We start from the raw sequence: 22169 nt of genomic DNA, 5'->3' as shown, positions 1-22169 counted from the left end.
GCAGCCTGCCCTTATCCTTGGCTGTAGCAGCGGCGTACCAGATGGTGATGGAGGAGGTGAGGATGGACTCAATGATGGCTGTGTAGAAGTGCACCATCATAGTCTTTGGCAGGTTGAATTTCTTCAGCTGCCGCAGGAAGAACATCCTCTGCTGGGCTTTCTTAATGAGGGAGCTGATGTTTGGTGTAGTATTTGGTGTAGTAGTGTTTGGTTAGTATGGTGTAGGGCCTCCTTTTGCGGCCAATACAGCGTCAATACGTCTTGGGAATGACATGTACAAGTCCTGCACAGTGGTCAGAGGGATTTTAAGCCATTCTTCTTGCAGGATAGTGGCCAGGTCACCATGTGATACTGGTGGAGGAAAACGTTTCCTGACCCGTTCCTCCAAAACACCCCAAAGTGGCTGAATAATATTTAGATCTGGTGACTGTGCAGGCCATGGGAGATGTTCAACTTCACTTTCATGTTCATCAAACCAATCTTTCACCAGTCTTTCTGTGTGTATTGGTGCACCGCCTTCAGGATACAATGTTTGAACCATTGGGTGCACATGGTCCTCAAGAATGGTTCGGTAGTCCTTGGCAGCGATGTGCCCATCTAGCACAAGTATTGGGCCAAGGGAATGCCATGATATGGCAGCCCAAACCAGCCCAATCACAGATCCACCCCCATGCTTCACACTGGGCATGCAACAGTCTGGGTGGTACGCTTCTTTGGGGCTTCTCCACACCGTAACCCTGCCGGATGTGGAACAATACATGTTTGACATTGTCCACAGCCCAAGATTTGTGCTCCTTGCACCATTGAAACCGATGTTTGGCATTGGGATGAGTGACCAAAGGTTTGGCTATAGCAGCCCGGCCGTGTATATTGACCCTGTGGAGCTCCCGACGGACAGTTCTGGTGGAAACAGGAGAGTTGAGGTGCACATTTAATTCTGCCGTGATTTGGGCAGCCGTGGTTTTATGTTTTTAGGATACAATCCGGGTTAGCACCCGAACATCCCTTTCAGACAGCTTCCTCTTGCGTCCACAGTTAATCCTGTTGGATGTGGTTCGTCCTTCTTGGTGGTATGCTGACATTACCCTGGATACCGTGGCTCTTGATACATCACAAAGACTTGCTGTCTTGGTCACAGATGCGCCAGCAAGACGTGCACCAACAATTTGTCCTCTTTTGAACTCTGGTATGTCACCCATAATGTTGTGTGCATTTCAGTATTTTGAGCAAAACTGTGCTCTTACCCTGCTAATTGAACCTTCACACTCTGCTCTTACTGGTGCAATGTGCAATCAATGAAGACTGGTTACCAGGCTGGTCCAGTTTAGCCATGAAACCTCCCACACTAAAATGACAGGTGTTTCAGTTTCATTGTCCAACCCCTGTATGTATGTCAGGATCTGCCATTTTGGTATTTGTTTTTGTTTACTTTGCCGTTAGAGGTTTTCCCTGTCCTTTCGATTAGTAGTTTACTTTTGTCTAGTTAATATTTGCTTAGATCCTGGTGCTTGCGTGTTTGCTTTAGATCTATTTTCATCCCAAAATCTGTTATTTAGTTTAGCTCTCTTTTGTTTTGTTCCTTATGGTTATTTCCCCTCTTTGGTTTTATTTAATTTTAGTTTCTCGTTTAGTATTCTTGTGCATTTTCACTTTAGTTGTTTCCATGTCCTTAGATTTAGTTCCTTCTAGAGTTACTATTTATGTTAGCTTATGTTTAGGTTTCTGTTCCCTCCTTCTCCCAGTTAGTTTAGTGTTTGTTTCCCTTAGAGCTGTCTCTAGTTTAGTTTCCCCTCCTGTCTCTGTGTTTCCCAGCTCTCGTTGCCATAGAAACGTATTCCCATGAACTCCCATGCTCCCTCCAGGACCCTGCTGAGGGCGTAGAGCTGGTCCAGTGTTCCACGGCCAAGACGACAACCACACTGCTCTTCCTGAATCCTAGGGTCGACTATCTGACGGACCCTCCTCTCCAGAACCCCCGAAAAGACCTTACCAGCGAGGCTTAAGAGTGTGACTCCCCTATAGTTGGAACACATTCTGCGGTCCCCTTTTTGAATAGGGGACTACCACCCTGGTCTGTCAGTCCAGTGGAACTGCCCCTGATGTCCAGGCGATGCTGCAGAGTCACGTTAACCAACACAACCCTATAACATCCAGAGCCTTAAGGTACTTAGGGCAAATCTCATCCATCCCGGGGCCTTACCACTGTTTGATCACCCCGGTGACCTGAGCACCAGAGATTGGAGAGCCCGTCCCAAGGTCCCCAGGCTTTCCATGGCCTCTCCGAATTCCTCCCACACCTGAGTTTTTGCCTCAGCAACCACCTGAGCCGCATGCCACTTGGACTGCCGGTACCCATCAGCTGCTTCCAGAGTCCTACAGGCCAAAACGACCTGGTGGGACTCCTTCTTCAGCAAGACAGCATACCTCACCGCCAGTGTCCACCAGCGGATTCCAGGATTGCTGCCGCGACAGGCACCAACAACCTTGCGACCACAGATCCGTGAAGCCGCCTCAGCAATGGAGGTGCGGAACATGGCCCACTCAAACTTAATGTCTGCCACCTCCCCCGGAACGTGTTTGAAGCTCTCCCGGAGGTGGGAGTTGAAGCTCTGCCTCACAGGAGACGTTCCCAGCAGACCCTCAAGGTTCGTTTGGGTCTGCCAGGTCTGACTGGCATCCTCCCCCACTATCGGAGCCAGCTCATTACCAGGTAGTGGTCAATGGAAAGCTCCGCTCCCCTCTTCACCCAAGTGTCCAAGACATGCGGCTGCAGATCAGATGACACGACAACAAAGTTGATCATCAAACTACTAGGGTGCTACTAGGGTGTCCTGGTGCCAAGAGCACATATGGACACCCTTATGCTTGAACATGGTGTTAGTTATGAACAATCCATGACATGCACAGACGTCCAATAACAAAACACCACTCAGGTTCGGGAGGGCCATTCCTCCCAACCACACCCCTCCAGGTCTCACTGTCATTGCCAACGTGAGCGTTGAAGTCCCCCAACAGAACAAGGGAGTTCCCCAGAGGGGCGCTGGAGTTGCCCTTGGTGAGAGGTGCCGAGCTGGGGTGGGCATACTTATTGCCCCCCATCTTGTCGCCTATACGTTGGGGTTCACCCCGGTTTTTATCTTTGATTAAAAGGAGATGATGTCTAAGACTGTATGGCTTCCAGGCGTCTGTCTGCATCCCGGTTCCAACCAACCACAAACCCTGATAATGTATAAACAGCCAGTCAAGTCAAACCTGATCAATTTTGTGTAAAAAGAAACTAGATTGTGCAAATAAAACTAATTTTCATAGGTACCACCACTACTAAGGCTGAATTCGTTAAGAAAATGGTTGTTTAAACTAAAGGTCTTGATGCAGTTTAATGTAACTCAAAAAGTTGCATATCTGTAATGCTGTGCATGCAGTTAAGAGGATAATTATTCATACAGCTGGCATATATACCTTTAAAATAATTTTTATTAGACCAAGAGGTTTCTGTTAGAACAACTTATCTCTCTCTCCTTTTCTAACAGAAACGTCTTGGTCTAGTGAAAATTATTTTAAAGGTATATTTGTTCAACCCACTGTATAGAGTATAAAATAAAACAAATTACTGTTTTTATTTGCATTTTAATAAAAAATTGCATTCTGAATAATTATCCATAAACGTTCAGTAATCAAAGGAGAAATCTTTATTATCATTACATAAATTAAACACTTCTTATAATTGATTACCAGTTTTTTAATGTTTCCACCAGTATTTAAAAGATTTACATTTGGTGATAAGCTCCAAGGCCTCCCTACCTTAACCATCAGTTTAACTCCATCCACAGATTCTCAGCCAGATTACAGTCAGGATTCTCGCTGGGCTGCTCCAAACCCCCAGGCAGTAGAGAGAAAAATGTTGGTAAAACTAAATGATTCCTTTAAATCTAAGTATGCCAGGTGTATAGATACACCCCTTAGTGGGTTAACTGATATCCTTGGCCCTCTTGCTCCTCATTGCTCCTCCACTGTGAGAATTCTGTCTTTTTAAACAGTTCTTTAAAATTTGAGATGCAAGTGTTCACAGTTTTAAGACCTGTTTTCATGAGTTAGATCAAACTGCCATAGCTAAATCTTACATTCTTCCTTAAGACATTTAAACTGTTGTCCAGGCCTTCCTTATTTCTAGTTACTGAAACTCCTTATATTTTGGACCATTACCCACAGTTAATCCAGAATGCTGCTGCAAGCATTTTAACAAGTACCAGAAGGCCTGACCACATCATCCCAATTTTAGCTGATTTACACTGGCTGCCTGTTCATTTCCGTATTGATTTTAAGACTCTTTTACTCCCTTTAAACATTTCAAAAGGTTTGGCACCCAATATCTTAACTGTTCTCCTTAACTTTTACAACTCAAAAAAAGCACAGAGATGCACTTAATGCATCTGACTAGAAGAGAGGATGGGGCTTTTGCTGTAGCCCCCAGCCTCTGGAACAAACTGCCTCTTGATACTTGTAGTAACAGTCTTTTAAATACCTCCCGAAAACTAAATTTTTCAAATAGGCTTTTAACTTGAGTTAAGTTTGAGTTCCATCGGCCCTGTTAGGTTGTGGCGTTTCCATATTATAGTTCTCTTTTTATTCAGTTATTTGTACTTCTTGTTTTTATGACTGTTTTCTGAATGTATTTGTTTGTATTTATCTTTATTTGAAGCACTTTCGTCATTTTGTGTTGTGTAAATAAAATTGACAATGTTTTGGTAGTTACTTCAGCATCCTTGCACCACTATAATCAGAGTCAGACTTGTTCTCAAGAATCACAACTTAATTTTTTTTAAGGATCTCTGACCGTTAAACATTTTTCTGGACTAAATATACAATGAAATATGAGACCAATTGACAATTGTTCTTGTAAAAGATATTTGTGTTAGGTCAAAAAAATTTATTTAACATAGCAATTGTGAGTATGGCCTGTCACATTATAATTCAGTTGCAATGTCAAATTTTAACACAAGAAGACAACATGTATAATTACAGTTTGTTGCTAAATATGTAATTGGAAAAATGGTGTAAAGTCAATGGTTTGACCCTCAACAACAGTGAAAGTTGATTATGTGGTCCTTTGGAAAAATAATTATCCAGGACTGCATTAAAGGATGCAGAAGACCTGAGAACTGGGGAAAGTTTCACAGTGACCCTGTCTGGGTTTGTGTAGCGGGGAACCCCAGAATGCAGATGAGCAGGCAGCATGATGGTAAGTGAAATGATTTAATGAACAGAAACTTACAGAAGAAGACGGTGGCGGAAAAACAAAGATGGACAGGCTGGCAAGACAGGCTTGGCATGAGCGAAGGGCAGTACATGAATAGAAATAGTGATCCAAAATGTTTCCGCGAGGAATGAACAGAATAGATGTGTATATATAGAACAAGAACAAGGTGAAATGAGGAGACTGATTTGCTTAGTGCAGGTGAACCGAATAAAGTTGATTGACAGACAGGAGAGAACAAAACGTGACTGGAGCAAAACAGAAATTCAAGGATACAAACTAATAGAAACATAACTAGAAAAACATGAAACAAAAGCATAACCAGATCCAAAAACCTAACTTGACAAAACATGAACAATAAGACAAAAACTAAAGCATGACCAGGAAAATAATAAACAGAAGCATGATTCAAAACTTCAACTGTGAAAAACATAAGAGGAAGAACCCACAACCAAACAACCCCAAATCATAACAGAAGCACCCCCCCAACCAGGCCACCAGGGCATCACCTCGCACAGGCACAAAGTTCAGGTGGGATCAAGTTCAGGTGATGAAGGCGAGGATGAGGACCTGGAGACCGGCAGAGACACGGAGACCTTGGCAGTCTGCGGCAGAGACGTGGAGGCCAGCAGAGACGTAGAGACCTTGGCGGCCAGCGGGGAAGGTGAAGACAAGGAGGCCAGCAGAGACGAAGAGACCATGGAAGCCGGCGTCGGCGGGAACCTGCTGGTTGTTCAGGAAACCTGCGGTGACTGAACAGGAGTGTAGGAGGCTGGCGACGAAGGAACTGATGGTCTAGAGGTCGGTCGAGCAAAGTAGAGCACCCTCGGTCTGGGGGTTGTCCGAGCAGAACAGAGGACCCTCAGGATGGCAGATCAGGAGGTCAACCTTGGAGCATAGAGGACCCTCCAGGAACTCGGTGGATCTCTGGTGGCATGGAGTCAGGCTTGGAGTCAGGCTTGGACTTCACAGTGCCTGGCAGACCCTTGGAGACAAGAACAGAGCCGACGGGACCCTCGGAGGCAAATGCAGAGTCAGGGGGACCCTCGGAGACAGGAAAAGGATCAAGTGGTCCTTGAACCCTTCATCACCGGATTCCGAGGTCAAGATGAGGACGATTTCTTTCTCGAACCGCTCAGGAACAGGCTCAGACGATGGCTAGTCCACAGGGTTCAGGAACCAGGACGAGGACCAGTCTCTCACTGAGCCCCTGAAGGACCTTCAGACTAGGAGCAGAAGCTGAGGCGTCGCGTCGACCCTCAGTGGCTTGCACAGGAGTTAAGGCGTCTCCCAGACCCTCCGTGGCTTGAGCAGGGGCAGAGGCTTTGGCCAGACCCTCAGAGGCTTGAGCAGGGGCTGAGGCTTCGGCCAGACCCTCAGAGGCTTGAGCAGGGGCTGAGGTGTCGCCAGGACCCTCAGTGGTGTGAGCAGGGCCTGAGGCGTCGCCGGGTCCCTCTTCTGACGTCCTCTGTGGCGTATGGAGGAGGTTGAGGCAATGGCAGGCATCTGAAGCCTTGGCGTGGACTGCTCTGCAGCAGCGCTCTGACGACCTGGCGTGGGCTGCTCAGTAGCAACTCCCTGGAGACCTGGCATGGGCTGCTCGGTAGCAGCAAAGCCCTGGAGACCTGGTGTGGGCTGCTTGGCAGCAGCACAGTCCTAGGGACCTGCCATGGGCTGAGCAGCAGCACCGCTCTGGAGACCTGACGAGGATGGAGGTGGGCAGCAGTAAAATTGCCTTACTAATGTCTCGTAATCCTCCTCCATCTGCCTGATTTTCTCCCTAAGCTTAGGAGAGGAATACAGGAGACTGGTCCTCCTGAAGCTCTTAATTTGGTGTGCATAAAACCGTATTCGCTCCTCCACCTCGTCAGGTGTTGCCACAGAACGCCGGACTGGAGCGAGCAAAGACGGCATGGGCGGAGCTGCAGCGAGCCTTGGAGACAGTGCTATGGCAGACGAAGATGGTAGAAGACTGGTAGAGATATCCCCTGGAAGACTTGAAGCTGGAATTGCAGTCAAAGGTGGTTCTATACAAGGTTTTTACTCTGGTGGGCAGAATACATATGCAGAGCACATTTTTCAGATTTCCGTTTAAAAAAAACATTTTTGAAAAGCTTGCACCCTTTTCCTTCTAATCTATGATTCTGAACTAATTTGTGTTGGTCTCATGAAATCTCAATATATTACATTAGGGTTTGTGATTGTAAGGTGGCGAACTGTAGAAAAGATTAAGGAAACTGTTATAACTCAGTGTTATGCCAGTTTAATACACTGGTATACTTTGCTTAAATAACAGAGGTACAACCAAAGAAAACCATATAGGAGTGAAAGTGACAGTGTTTTCATGCCAACACACAGATGCACTGACAAACAGATTAACTGCACTTTTATGCCAGCAGGTGCAGAGAATTGCTTCAGCTCGATTGGCGAACATGGCAGGGGCACCGGTCCAATCAGACATGCTGGTACATGGCATGAGAAAATAAAGGCAAGCTCCAGTCCACTATGATGACCTGTACACACTGATTTATATTCTGAGAAAAGGCTCAGTAATGATCAGGCAGATCCAGAGACTGGATTTTGGTAACCTAATTAAAGATCTACTAACAATGATTTGTTTCTTTAAATGCTTTGATCTCTATTTTATATTATGTAATAATACAGAATATACATTTAGAATGTTAATCATTTTGATTTGATTTATAATTTGTAACTTTTTATTTCATTTATTTTGTTGGAGGTGGGGGGGGTGGCTTGGGGATGTTTTAATTAACTGCTTTCATTTGCCATTCAGCAGGTGGTCTCTGCAGAATAGATGTTACAGTGCAATTTAGCTGGGATAGAATCTGAAAATGAGACTTTACCGCAGAGGTATGGTAATGTTTGTCAGTGGGCTGTTGTAATTTGAAGCATGACTCATCGTCGGTGAGGACAGCACTGTGCACATTTCCCAAGCAGATGGTACAGGCCTGTGTCATTTTTTTGATAGAGTGAGTGCAGTCCGAGAATGCAGATATCAGCTTGGCGTAAAAGGGGCAAAAAGCAAATATTTTTAACTATTTAGAAGGATTGAATGAAAGGCTTGAATTGAAACGTCGGACACTGAATCAGAATGAGGGAGCTGTGAAGGACAGGTGGCTTTGAATTTATCTCCTGTTTCCAATTTCCTCAGATTTTAGATATGTGAAAGTTTTTTCCTTAGTGAAAGTTTAGGTAATCCCATTTTACAGACTTTATCAGGCAATAAATTAATTCTTACTTTAGTTGTTTATTATAATTTGTTTCAGTCCAGTCCTTTTTCTCTCCAGTTTTGACATAATAAAAAAGGTTTTCGACATATTAATAAGAAAGTGCTCGGTGGATATTTAATTTAGCCTCATGTCTTCCTGTTAAACTTTCTTGAACCATGTCTCTGTCATCAGAAACTACCAGAAAACTCATCAGTTGCCCAGATGATACAAACATGTTGCTGAGTAACAGAAGAAGTTGAATTTACAAGTGAGAAAGAAATAAATTGTGATTAATTTCAGAAATAACTCCTGTCTTTATAGTCTGTGTCCTGTGAGTACAACATACTGTGTGTCACTGTTATAAGCTGAATTAACTGGACTGGTCATCAACAAACAGACTGTTGCAAATTTTGGCAACATGCTGAAAGTCACTGGTTTCCTAAACCACTGCTATGTGTCCTCAGTTGTGAACTGTGCCTTTTTGCAACCCGAGGACAGTGGAGCTTTGGCATTAATAATAAGATATTTGAATATTTCAATGTCTATATGCTTATTTCCAGAATATTGAGAGGATTTTGATAGTTATTTCATTCTTTTTTAAATGCAAAGGTTTAAACATGCTACGTCTAAGGCTAAACAATTTAGGACAGCCCTAATGATGATGTCAGAGCTAGTAAACTTCTGATAATAATACACAACATTTGAGTTCACTGGAGGCACACCTACAGATGCATTTTAAGGAACACCTAAGATTTATTGCTTTCCTGTGTGGCATTGTGGGAAAAACCAGTGGAAATCAAGCAAGATATCAAGAAGAGAATTGTGCACCTTCTCATAATTTGTCCAACTTTGGGTACTATGTCAAGACATCTGACATGTTTATCTGTTAACAATTACATACAAGTATAAAAAAAGATAAGAATATTCAACCATTATACTGTTTAGGAATGAAGTGTTCTGTGTCTTAGACATAACCGTTTTTTAATATGAAATGTGTATAAAAACCCCAGAAGAGAAGCAAAACTGATGATGCTGTTTAGAAAGCCTCAAGTTTTGCATTCAAATGAGTCACAGACCAACATAGGCTAAAATGACACTCAGAAACGTAGAAGCCATTACGCTAAAAGTAAGTCCAGTTTACAGAAGATTCACTCACAGTTGGCGCAGTGGATAAAGACGGTGTCCTTTGGACCTGGTGGTCATGATTAACAAGGTCCACGTCAGATGTTTAGGAATCAAGACTATCTGATGTGAAGTGGGCTACTGGCACAACACACACACACATAGTTGGTAGTAGAGAAACTCAACTGATGGAATACACACAAATGCGCTGCCTCCACTGATGCAGATTTATATACCTTGGCATGCCAAATGGTTGAACTGGTTCCATCTGACAGCAGTCCAACCTATTTTCTGATTAATTTACCTAATAAATATTGAACCGCTTAGGGGACGCAAATAGACTGAACCCAGAATGTGTATGGAGAATTGGACTTGCATCTCCAGGTGGTTAAGTGACCAATAAAAAAGGAAAAACACCTGGATGGCAACATTATGGCAGAAATATCTTGCTCTGTCCTGAATCAGTACTACCCTGTACATTTTATACCCTCTCTACTAATACACACACTCTATACAAAATGGTGACACATCATCAGCAATGCAAATATGCTTTTCAGTTTTGTTTTGTGTTAGGCTTGTGTGTTTTTTAGAGAATAACATAGGTATAAGTGTGTATATCTGTTGTAGCATTTACTGAAAGTGTATTAAAGAACCAGATGGCTGTTCTTTGTCTCTCTGTAAACGCAAACAGCTCGGCTGTCACGCATACTCTCTGCAATGATGTAACATAATGTAAAACCTTTTCCCCAAGTTTCTGTGGGCGAGTTGTGCGGACTTTTTTGTGTCTGTGTTTGGGGTTTGCAGCTGGTGAAAACACCATACAGAGATGAAACAGAGAAATGACAAACCATGCACAGATTTTGCCTTTCAGGATTTTCAGAGTGTCTCTCTCAGCTGTCAAGTGTCGTTCCCCTTTTTGAAACTATTAATTGAAATTCTGCCAACCTGTTTCACACAAACACCCACACACATGAATATTTATCTATGGCCCCAGGGACTCATTCCATTTGTAGCACTGTCACTAGACTTTTCCAGTGTTATTTAATCTTTATTCAAAACAACCTTTACTTTACTTCATATATCAGGAACTACAGTATGCAGTTAAGCATAATGGGTCCAGACAGTGTTATGCTTGGTGGTTTACAGACCTCCCAAGTACAACTGTGTTTTTATGAACTAATTATCTGACATTTTAGCTGGAACATTGCTCAAATGTGACCAGGTTTTAATTGTTAACGATTTCAAAATCCATGTGTGCTGTCCTAAAAAGCCACTGGCTCAGGAGTCTTTAAATTTTATCCAGGTCTTTAATTTTTTGCAGTGTGTTGTGGGTCTCACTCATCAACAGCCATACCCTTGATTTAGTTTTGTCTTGTGGTCTTTCTGTTTTTAATTTAGAAATTAGGGATGCTGTTTTTTTCTGATCATAAACCTGTTTTATTTAACAACTCTGGTTTGTGAGGTTACAATTCTTGCTGCAACCAGGCATTGTTGGGTATTTAAATATTCGATTGCTGCTCTCTTCTCCTTTGCTTTCACTAATAACCCTGTTATTGTTATTCAGCTTGGTTGTCCTTGGTGACTCCAGAAGCAGCTGACAGGTACCGGGTGGCCAGACAGACTACAGCTTCTGTGGTTGAGGAAGCAAAAACTTGGGCATGGGAGGAATTCGAAGATGCTATGGTGAGAGAATTTCGGGTGGCCTTCAGGAAGTTCTGGAGAACCATTCGGTGCAAGAAACAGGGACTACCCAAGCTGTGTATGCTTCGGGAGGGGAAGCATACACACCCGAGTGAGGACATTGTCTGACGGTGGAAGGAGAACTTTAAGAAGCTCCTCAATCCGGTCACCAGAGCCTGAAGACTGAGGAAAATGCAATTCCATCAGTGTGGCAAAGGTCGTCATAATAGCATAAAGCTTCTCAGTGGCAGGGCGCCAAGTATGGATAAGATTCGACCTAAGTTTCTGAAGGCTCTGGGAATTGCAGGGCTGTCAGAGTTGACATGCCTCTTCTATGTCACATGGAGGATAGGGACAACACCACTGGTGTGGCAAACTGGGGTGGTGGTCCCAATTTTTAAGAAAGGGACTGGATTGTGTGTTTCAATTTTTGAGGGATAACATTTCTCAGTCTACCTGTAAAAGCTTACTCTGGCATGATGGAGGCGAGGCTCCAACTGATTGTTGAACGTTGGATTCAGGAGGAGCAATGTGGCTTTTGTCCTGGCCCTGAAGCAGTTTACCAGATTCTTACCCTTGCAGAATTGCTGAGGGGGTCATGGGAGTATGCTTCTTTGGTCTACAGGTATTTCATGGATCTGAAGATGGCCACTGACTATGTTACACAAGGTATTATGTGGGAAGTGTTGTGGGAGTATCTGGGTGGCTTTTAAGGGCTATCCAAACCTAGTATGCCCAAAGCAAAAGTTGCATCCGGATTATTGGCACAAAGTCGAGCTTGTTCCTAGTCAAGTCAAGTCAAGTCAAGTTGACTAGTGCATGTTGGACTCTGCTAAGTGTGTCCCTTGTGTAGTCGTGAAGAGGAGGGTATCTGGTTTGGGAACCTCAAGATTTCATCTTTGCATTTTGCGGATGATGTGGTTCTGTTGGCTTCTTCAGGCCACAGGCACTAGTGTGAACTGGAGCGGTTTCCTGCTGAGTGTGAAGTGGCCGGTATTAAATTCCGCTCGTTTAAGTCTGAGGCCATGGTTGTCGACCTGAAAAAGGTGGAGTGTCGCCTCTGGGTTTGGGATCAGTCTCTGCCTTGAGTTTCAGTATCTCTGTGTCTTGTTCAGAAGTGATAGTAGGGACATAACAGGAGATGGACAAACAGAGTGGGGCTTTGTCGAGTGTAATACAGGCACTGTTCTGGTTTGTTGTGGTGAAGAAAGAGCTGAGGCAAAACCAAAGTTCTCAATTTACCAGTCCTTCTACGTTCTGACCCTCAACTTTCATAATGCGATATGGATCATGACCGCCAGAATGAGATTCCAGATACAAGTGGCCAAAATATGCTTCCTTCGAAGGGTGGCTTAGAAGTAGGGTGTGGAGCTCCTTCATCCAGGTAGAGCTCCAAGTAGAGCTGCTTTTTTTCTGCAAATGTTTCAGTTGAGGTGGTTCAGACATCTGATAAGAATGTTGTATGGAACACTTTGGATTTATTTTTAGATAATATGCTCAAAACCCATTATTTCCAAACAGCTCGGAAGTCTTTAAAAGTGTTCCTTGTGAAGTCTGGATTTCTCAAGTCAATAATCCTCCCTGTGTTGAACTGAAACCAAACTAGAAACGTGTCTATTCCATGTTTGCCCTACTAGCGCCTTTCACTTGAATCAGCCATAACTATAGCCTGTCTATTGGCCCCTCAACGCTTCCTTTTGGAAACCAGCAAACCCAGCTAAAACCATGCCTCACCTTATCACAATTTATTTCCCTACCATTGCCCTCAGGGCTTACATGTAGAACTTTAACCAAGTCAAACTAATCACATAATTTTCTTGCAAATGTTTTCCTTTGATATGAGCCACTCCTAAGTTCTCTCCTCCTATTCCTTGACACTCTCCTGCAACAAAAACACATTTGAATGCTGACTATTTAAATTAAGCCTTTAACTTTTGTGATATTTCTGGCTCATAATTAAATTCAAATTCATTCCTCTTCTATACCGCTTATTCCATAGTGGGTCAAGGGGGAGCTGGTGCCTATATCCAGCAGTCTACAGGCAAGAGGCAGGGTACACACTGGACAGGTCACCAACCCATCACAGGGCAACACAGAGACATACAGGACAAACAACTATGCACACACTCATTCAAACCTAAGGGCAATTTACCTAACAGTCATGTTTTTGGACTGTGGGAGGACGCTGGAGTACCTGGTGAGAACCCACGCAGGCATGGGGAAAACATGTGTGAACTCCATGCAGGTCTCCAGGGGAGTTACTACTGAGCAGCCCACGCCAAGGCTTCAGATGCCTGCCATTGTACAGCCCAAGCATAATATTTCTTTAGCAACTGCGATGTAAATCCTTCACTGAAGGAATCTGAAGTCTTAAAAAAGTTTTAGAATCATAAATACATGCTAAGTTCAGGTTGAAGTTTAGAAAAGATTACTTTAGATTACAATGGTGTAATGGCCCCACTCCCCTGGCAATACAAAAAAGGTTTCTATTATTTTAGATTGGGTTAAAGCATCTGTGCATTTATTTGTGTTTTGACAGACAGAATAAAGTTTTTTAGAAATCTGTGTTTCAAAGAACCTCTTACAAATGTAAAATTAAACCGGAGAAGATAAATTGATGAGGTTTAACTCTCTAATATGACATTTTAAACAAGAGATGGGCAAAACACAGAAATAACCCTTTAATTCAGCACCGTCATAAGTAAATCAGATATCAACTTCAGCAACCTGAGTGAAGTCCATCCATCTACTGCCTAACTCCCAACTCCTGACAAAACAAAAAATAAATGCTGTTTTTTTTCCCACAAACTACTAAATCACACAGATTTAAAGCTAAATTGAAAATAACTCAGCTCCACACGTGGACAACATTGTTGGTACACCTTGGCTAATGAAACAAAAACCCACAATGGTCAGAAATAACTTGAGTCTGACAAAGAAAATAATGAATAAAAATTCTATGAAAATGAACAAATGAAAGTCAGACATTGCTTTTCAAACATGTTTCAACAGAATTATTAAAAAAAATAAACTCATGAAACAGGCCTGGGCAAAAATTATGGTACTCCTGAAAATAATGTGACCAAAGGGACATGTTAAATCAAGGTGTGTCCATTAATTAGCATCACAGGTGTCTATATTCTTGTAATCAGTCAGTGGGCCTATATATAAGGCTACAGGTAGTCACTGTGCTGTTTGGTGACATGGTGAGTACCACACTCAACATGGACCAGAGGAAGCGAAGGAAAGAGCAGTCTCAGGTTTTTAGAAAGACAATTATAGACAAGCATGTTAAAGGTAAAGGTTATGAGACCATCTCCAGGCAGCTTCATGTTCCTGTGACTACAGTTGCACATATTCAGAAATTTAAGATCCATGGGACTGTAGCCAACCTCCCTGGATGTGGCCGCAGGAGGAACATTGATGACAAAACAAAGAGACGGATAATACAAATGTTAACAAAAGAGCCTAGAAAATCTTCTAAAGAGATTAAAGGTGAACTTCAAGCTCAAGAAACATCAGTGTCAGATTGCACCATCTGACATTGTTTGAGACAAAGTGGACTTAATGGAAGACGACCAAGGAGGAACACCATTGTTGAAAACAAATCATAAAAAAGCCAGACTGGAATTTGCCAAACTACATGTTGACAAGCCACAAAGCTTCTGGGAGAATGTCCTATGGACAGATGAGACAAAAATTTTACTTTTTGGCAAGGCACATCAGCTCTATGTTCGCAGACAGAAAAATGAAGCATATGAAGAAAAGAACACTGTCCCCACTGTGAAACATGGAGGAGGCTGCATCTGGCACAGGGTGTCTTCAATCTGTGCAGTGTATAATGAAATCCCAAGACTATCAAGGGATTCTAGAGAGAAATGGGCTGCCCAGTGTCAGAACGCTTGGTCTCAGATGCAGGTTATGGGTCTTGCAACAGGATAATGACCCAAAACACACCTAAAAACACCCAAGAATGGCTAAGAGGAAAACATTGGACTATTCTGAAGTCACCTTCTATGAGCCCTGACCTAAATTCTATTGAGCATCTTTGGCAGGAGCTGAAACATGCCGTCTGGAAAAGGCACCCTTCAAACCTGAGACAACTGGAGCAGTTTGCTCATGAGGAGTGGGCCAACATACCTGCTGAGAGGTGCAGAAGTCTTACTGACAGTTATAGGAATCGTTTAATTGCAGTGATTGCCTCAAAAGGTTGTGCAATAAAATATTAGGTTAAGGGTACCACCATTTCTTTCCGGGCCTGTTTCATGAGTTTATTTTTTTAAATAATTCTCTTGAAGCATGTTTGAAAAGCAACGTCTGACTGTGATTTGTTCATTTTCATTGAATTTTTATTCATTATTACCTTTGTGAGATTCAAGTTATTTCTGTGACCATTGTGGGTTTTTCTTTCATTAGCCAAGGGGTACCAACAATGTTGTCCACGTGTGGAGCTGAGTTACTTTTCAATATAGCTTTAAATCTGTGTGATTTAGTAGTTTGTGGAAAAAAAACAGCATTTATTTTTAGTTTTGTCAGGAGTTGGGAGTTAGGCAGTAGATGGATGGACTTCAGGACTCAGGTTGCTGAAGTTGATATCTGATTTACTTATGACAGTGCTGAATTAAAGGGTTATTTCTGTGTTTTGCCCATCTCTAGTTTAAAATGTCATATTAGAGAGTTAAACCTCATCAATTTATCTTCTCCGGTTTAATTTTACATTGGTATTGCTATGGTCGGGGCTCCACGAAGGGCTTGACCTGAGAAACGTGGAACGTGGGGTGAATCCTCATGGAGTTGGGTAATCTCAGTCGTACAGCGACAGGGTTGACGATCTTAGAGATTGGGAAAGGTCCAACAAATCGGGGTGCCAATTTCCGGGATTCTACCCTTAATGGGAGGTCCTTGGCAGAGAGACAAACTTTCTGCCCCACCTGGTACTTAGGGGCAGGGATCCATCTCCGGTTGGCCGTTCTTGACTGAACCAGTGACATTCTGATCATCGATCTCCTGGCCTTTCTCCGTATTCTTTGGCACCTTAGGGCAGCCGCTGGGGCGGACGGAACATTAGCTTCTCTCTCCTGAACTGAAAACAAGGGTGGCTGGAAACCAAACACAACATGAAAAGGGGACAAACCAGTGGCACTTGATTGCATAGAGTTCATGGCGTATTCAACCCAGGAAAGATTTTGTGACCACTTGGTCGGGTCAGACTCACATAAGATACGAAGTTTGGTTTCAGCTTCTTGGTTGGCTCTCTCAGTTTGGCCGTCAGACTGAGGATGAAACCCTGAGGAAAGACTAACAGAAATTCCCAACAAAGAACAAAACTCCTTCCAGAAACGTGACACAAATTGGGGTCCTCTATCAGAAACAATGTCATTTGGGATTCCATGGAGCCTGAAAACTTCTCGGATCAATATCTCACCCATCTCCTTAGCAGATGGAAGCTTCTTCAAGGGCACCAGATGAACCATTTTTGAAAATCTGTCAATTATGGTTAGTAGTACAGAGTGACCATTAGAAACCGGTAGACCTGTCACAAAATCCATAGCAATATGTGACCATGGGCGAGGGAGAATTGGCAAAGGGTGCAACAACCCCGCAGGGGGGCGACGAGAAGGCTTGGCTCGACAACATTGAGTGCATTCAGCAACAAAGTCTTTGACATCCTTGACCAGCGATGGCCACCAAAACTGAGTTCGAAGTGTCTGAATGGTTCTGCTGATTCCTGGATGACAAACTAAACAAGAGCAATGACAAGACTCCAGTACCTTAGGCACAAGGTGTTCAGGGACAAAACAGCGGTCAGGTGGAAATGATGGTGGGATAGGCAGATCTCTAATGGCTTCCTGGACCTCCCTTTCCACCTCCACGATAAACTGTCTTTCTGGGTCAGGAGACCGTTACACTGGAGCTGACATGAAGAGTTCCTTTAACCTATTGAAGGCCTTCTCTGCATCCTTATTCCACAAAAATGTCACCTTGGAAGAGGTAAGAGTGTTTAGGCGAGTAGCAACCAGGCTGTAATTTCTAATAAACCTCCTATAGACGTTTGCGAAGCCCAGAAATCTTTGAAGCTGCTTGCGATCAGTTGGAATAGGCCATTCCAATACGGCCTTAACCTTGGAGGGGTCGACAAGCACTTGATCTGGGGAAATGATGAAGCCCAAAAAGGAAGTGGTAGTTATGTGAAACTCACATTTCTCTGCCTTGACAAACAACTGGTTTTGGAGAAGACGCAGGAGAACAGCTCTGACATGTTTTCTGTGGGTTTCCAGATCTTGAGAATAAATCAGTATGTCATTAAGATAAACAAATACGAATTGACCCACCATGTCTCTTAGAACATCATTCACCAATGACTGAAAAACTGCAGGAGCGTTAGTAAGTCCAAATGGCATGACCTTGTATTCATAATGGCCTGTAGGCGTGTTGAAAGCCGTTTTCCACTAATCTCCTTCTCTGATTCAGACCAGATGATATGCATTCCTTAGATCCAGCTTAGAAAATATCTTGGCTCCCTGGATCTGATCAAAAGCTGTGTTCATGAGTGGTAAGGGATATCTATTTTTAACTGTTATCTCATTAAGGCCTCTGTAATCAATGCATGGTCTCAATGAACCATCCTTCTTCCCAACAAAAAAGAAACCAGCACTTGCAAGAGAGGAAGAGGCTTGAATGTGCCCTGCCTTTAATGCCTCATCAACATAACTCTTCATGGCCCTGTGCTCTGGACCAGACAATGAATAGGTTCTGCCTTTAGGGGGTGATGTGCCAGGAAGCAAATCAATAGCACAATCATAAGGTCTATGGGGTGGCAGAGCTGTGGCATTGATTTTATTAAAAACCTCCTTTAAATCATGGTATTCTTGCGGTACCTTGGATAAATCCGGATAGGTCTCCTCAACCTCATTTTCCACAATAACCTCCGTAGCAGCAGGCAAAAGACAGTCAGCGGAACATGACTCAGACCAACCCAGAACTTCTTTTTTCTTCCAGTCGATGTGAGGGTCGTGTTTCTGCAACCAGGAGGCCCCTAGGACTACAGGAAGTTCAGGTGAATTAATGATCATGAAAGTTACTTTTTCTTGATGACTACCTCCAACTGCTAAGGTAATCTCCTCCGTCCTGAGATGTGAATTGTTCATGCTATGACCATCCAAAGCTAGCACGTTTCTTGTGTCAGCTGACGGAATAAGTTTTATGCCGTTCTTATTTGCAAATGTTTCATCCATGAATTCAGTATCAGCTCCTGAATCAATAAACACGGCCCCCTGGAGAGACAAAGAAGAGGTTTGAAAATGGGCAGGAAACAAGAAGGAGGAGGCAGATAGTTGACTTCGGCTCAGTAGAGACCTCCCTTCCTCTGCTGAGCCTGTCCTTTTAGTGGACACCTGAGTGCTAAATGTCCCTTCTCTCCACAATAAAAACAGAGCTTGAATCTTCTCCGACGATCTTTCTCCTCAGGGGTAATCTTGGTTCTGCCCAACTGCATGGGCTCACAATTATCATTTTCCCCAGTGAGAGGTGACTGACTCCTTCTCTCATACCGGTGTGCAGAAACCTGAGTTAATGATGAGCGACCCTTCTCATGGCACTTCTCCTTCCTTCTCTTTGCCAGCCAAATATCAATGCGAGCAGCCAAATTCTCGAGTTTTTTCAGGGAAGAAGGACAGTCACGGGTCGCTAGCTCATCCTTGATGTCTTCGTTTAATCCTTTCATGAATGCATCCATTTGTGCTGCCTCATTCCAACAGCTCTCTGCAGCCAACAAATGAAACCCAACCAGGAAAGGGTCTCATCAACATGGGTATGCCACTGTTGTGCTGGCGATGGGTCCATTTTTGGCCAGATTTTCTGCTATGAATCAGAAGAAGGCGGACCCAAGATTCAGCCAGACACAGCACTGAAAGTTTTGAAGGTTTATTCAGCCACAGGAAAACGTCACACAGGTAACACTCCTCACAGCTTCCAGGAATCACTGAGGCAGAAAGAGTAATTAGTGACTTGTAGTCTCTCCAGATTTTGCAGGGATCAGAAAAGCCACTAACCTGCTTTTGTCTTGAGTGGAACTTGAAACCCAGAGGGGAAACCTCAGTGGGCGGCAGGCAGTGATCTCCACAGCACAGGTAAGAAGTGACTCCAGGCTGAATAATCCAAGGGCTAGGCTGGCTCAATAATCCAAGGACAGAAACAGGGTCAACGATCGGAACAAGAGGCGTCAGGCAAGGGGCAGCCACCAGGTGCATCTAATCTGCTGATTGCAGCCAGGGAGACAGGGTAGAGCAGACATGCCAGAATCATAACAGGTATGAAGTTCTTTGAAACACAGATTTCTAAAAAAACTTTATTCTGTCTGTCAAAACACAAATAAATGCACAGATGCTTTGATTTGTTCATTTTCATAGAATCTTTATTCATTATTACCTTTGTTAGATTCAAGTTATTTCTGTGACCATTGTGGGTTTTTCTTTCATTAACCGAGGGGTACCGACAAGTTTGTCCATGTGTGTATTTCATAAACAACAAAGTGGTAAGAAAACAAATAAATGTCAAAGTTATTCTCTTACACTGTTTTTGCTTGGCTTAGTTTAGAAGCCCAAAAAACTGGCTTACTATCTTTGACCAAATAAACTCTTTTTCCTTTAAAGCGCTGATTTCCAAGACTGTTACATCATTATTCAGCATGTTAATCATGAAATTGCTCTCATATTTAGCAAACTGCACTGCAGTAACAAAGTGACAAACTGGAATGTTTTTAATCCTTTTTTGGTATTGGTTTGAATTGTCAGTTGTGCTAGCCAGTTGAGCAGTTCCACCTGTACAACTTTCCTGTCTCAAATTCCATCATTTACAGACAAACTGAACCCACTCATAGAAGTGAAGCTGTTATTATGTAGCTTAAGATGCAATGCAAATGGCTCCAAATTATATCCATATTCCCTTTTAAGAAAAACACTGGATTTTTATTATACGTATAATCATAAAGTATGTTTTCCCCTTCTGATTAATGCAACAGTGGTCCTTTTAAAATAAGGACACTAAATGTTACTTTCCAGTTCCACTTTTATCTCCAATACTGGTTTTTTTTTGGCTTAAGGAAAATGGCAGCTTTGTGTAAATGGTATAGCCTTCTTTAAAAAAGACTTACAAAAACCAAATTGGCACGAGAGAACCAATGAAACAATTGACGGGAAACAGAAAAGCAACTGGAGCACAAGCAAACTGGCATGGAGGATTCAGAAAATGGTTAACAGAAGAATCTGGCGATGGGTACAATAAACTGACCTACTGGGAGGGTGGATTAGTGGCATGGAAACCAGGCGTGACTAATCAGTGGATGTGCAGCTGAGGAAGAACCTGAGCAGAGAAACTTATGGAAAGTTAATAATAAAAACAGAAATAAGGGGGAATAAAATAGGACAAAAGCATATTTCTAACCAAAGACTAACACTAGAATAGGAATCTGAACCAACACACAAAGAGCATAACATGAGAAAGAACTTAAAAAATTGAACAGAAAGAATTTACCTGGCACAGACCAACCTTAATGACAGTAAACAACCAAAAATAATCCAAATACAAAACCAAGTGACAATCACAAACACCCACAATGTGACAAAAGTCGATACAAGAAAGTATAAACTCTAGTCTTTAGGTTATTTGCCAATTATGTCTCATATTACATTTAATTGTTCGTTATTATTTCATCACCTGTGCATTGACCTATACAGTGGGTATTTACTTAACCCAGATCCTGCAAAGTGTTTTATGTTTAATCTCTTTTTTTTCATATGTAAACTGTTGGGACCTTGCTTGCCAGTAGACATGACTCTTCAACTTGGATCCAAAAGTAAGTACAATCATGTCAATTGTAGGCTGTTTGAGTACCTGGCATTCATTCAGAAAAGGGTGTAGTATTAAGACAAGCGTGGCTTAAACTTTCTTCTGAAGTCTGTAGAAGCAGCCCTAATTGAAGTGGATTTCCCCCACGGCCTGGAAAAGAATGCCGGGACCAGGTCGCACGCCTTCCTGCGTGCACGTCCAGATAGTGAGAGCTACCCCACCGCACCGTGGCCACTGAAGGAGCCGAACTTGTCTGTCATATGGTTCAGCCGGGCCAGCTAAAAGCCAACCCCTTACAGCTACTGAGATTAGCTGCAGTTCAAGTCCCTTTCAGGCCACATGTGGATGACTGGAATTCCCTCATCTCATCGTCCGGAAACATTTTCCTCAACACGGTTCAATTAAGACAACTTTATTTAAAGGGTGGTTTTTGAAAACAGATCGGCCACCGCTGTCAACGCTTATGTATTTGATCCTTTTTGATGGTATTTTAAAGGTACACGTTTGATTTTAAATAGATGACAGCAAGCTTTTTCCTTAGCTCTTTTCTTAGCTTCAGCAGCTATCAGCTAAGGTAACACGTGACTTAGGAGTCTATTAAGAATCATTTATCCAGAAACGTTTGGTTTATATGTAAAATATATTTTATATTTCTTTAAATATTATTTTAATAAATAAAGGCAGGTAATTAAACACCATTAAGACCCATTTGTCTAGAAAGGTTTGATTCTTATAGAAATAATGTTTCCTTGAATATTATTTTAATATTTCCAATATTAATATTTTACTAAATTAAGGCAGCTAATTAAACACCATTGAGACCATTTGCTCATCCAGAAAGTTGGTTTTATTCAGCAAATCATTCTTTAAAATATTACTTTATTAAAATAATGTTTTATCTGATTTTGCATTGTGATTGGTTGTTTGAAGGTATACCAATTACTGTCTAAGTTAGTTCCAAGACTAACTTAACTTAATTTCCAGATTATTCAAGATAATCCTTGGTTGTTAAACATAAATAACATTGAATGTTAATG

At 42.6% G+C, this 22169-nt stretch overlaps 1 long non-coding RNA gene across 1 annotated transcript; it reads left to right on the top strand.

Moving 5' to 3' along the window:
- Positions 1-19566: 19566 nt before the first annotated feature.
- On the top strand, positions 19567-21924 carry LOC124859661. The gene is made up of 3 exons (XR_007036166.1): positions 19567-19595; positions 21113-21139; positions 21241-21924. It is a non-coding gene; the product is annotated as an uncharacterized LOC124859661 (long non-coding RNA).
- The last annotated feature ends 245 nt before the right edge of the window (positions 21925-22169 follow it).

Source organism: Girardinichthys multiradiatus, chromosome 22 (genome assembly GCF_021462225.1).
Source record: "Girardinichthys multiradiatus isolate DD_20200921_A chromosome 22, DD_fGirMul_XY1, whole genome shotgun sequence".
Taxonomy (NCBI): Eukaryota; Metazoa; Chordata; class Actinopteri; order Cyprinodontiformes; family Goodeidae; genus Girardinichthys; species Girardinichthys multiradiatus.
Note: the sequence above shows the minus strand (reverse complement) of the source record. Positions and strands in the feature narration are given on the sequence as shown.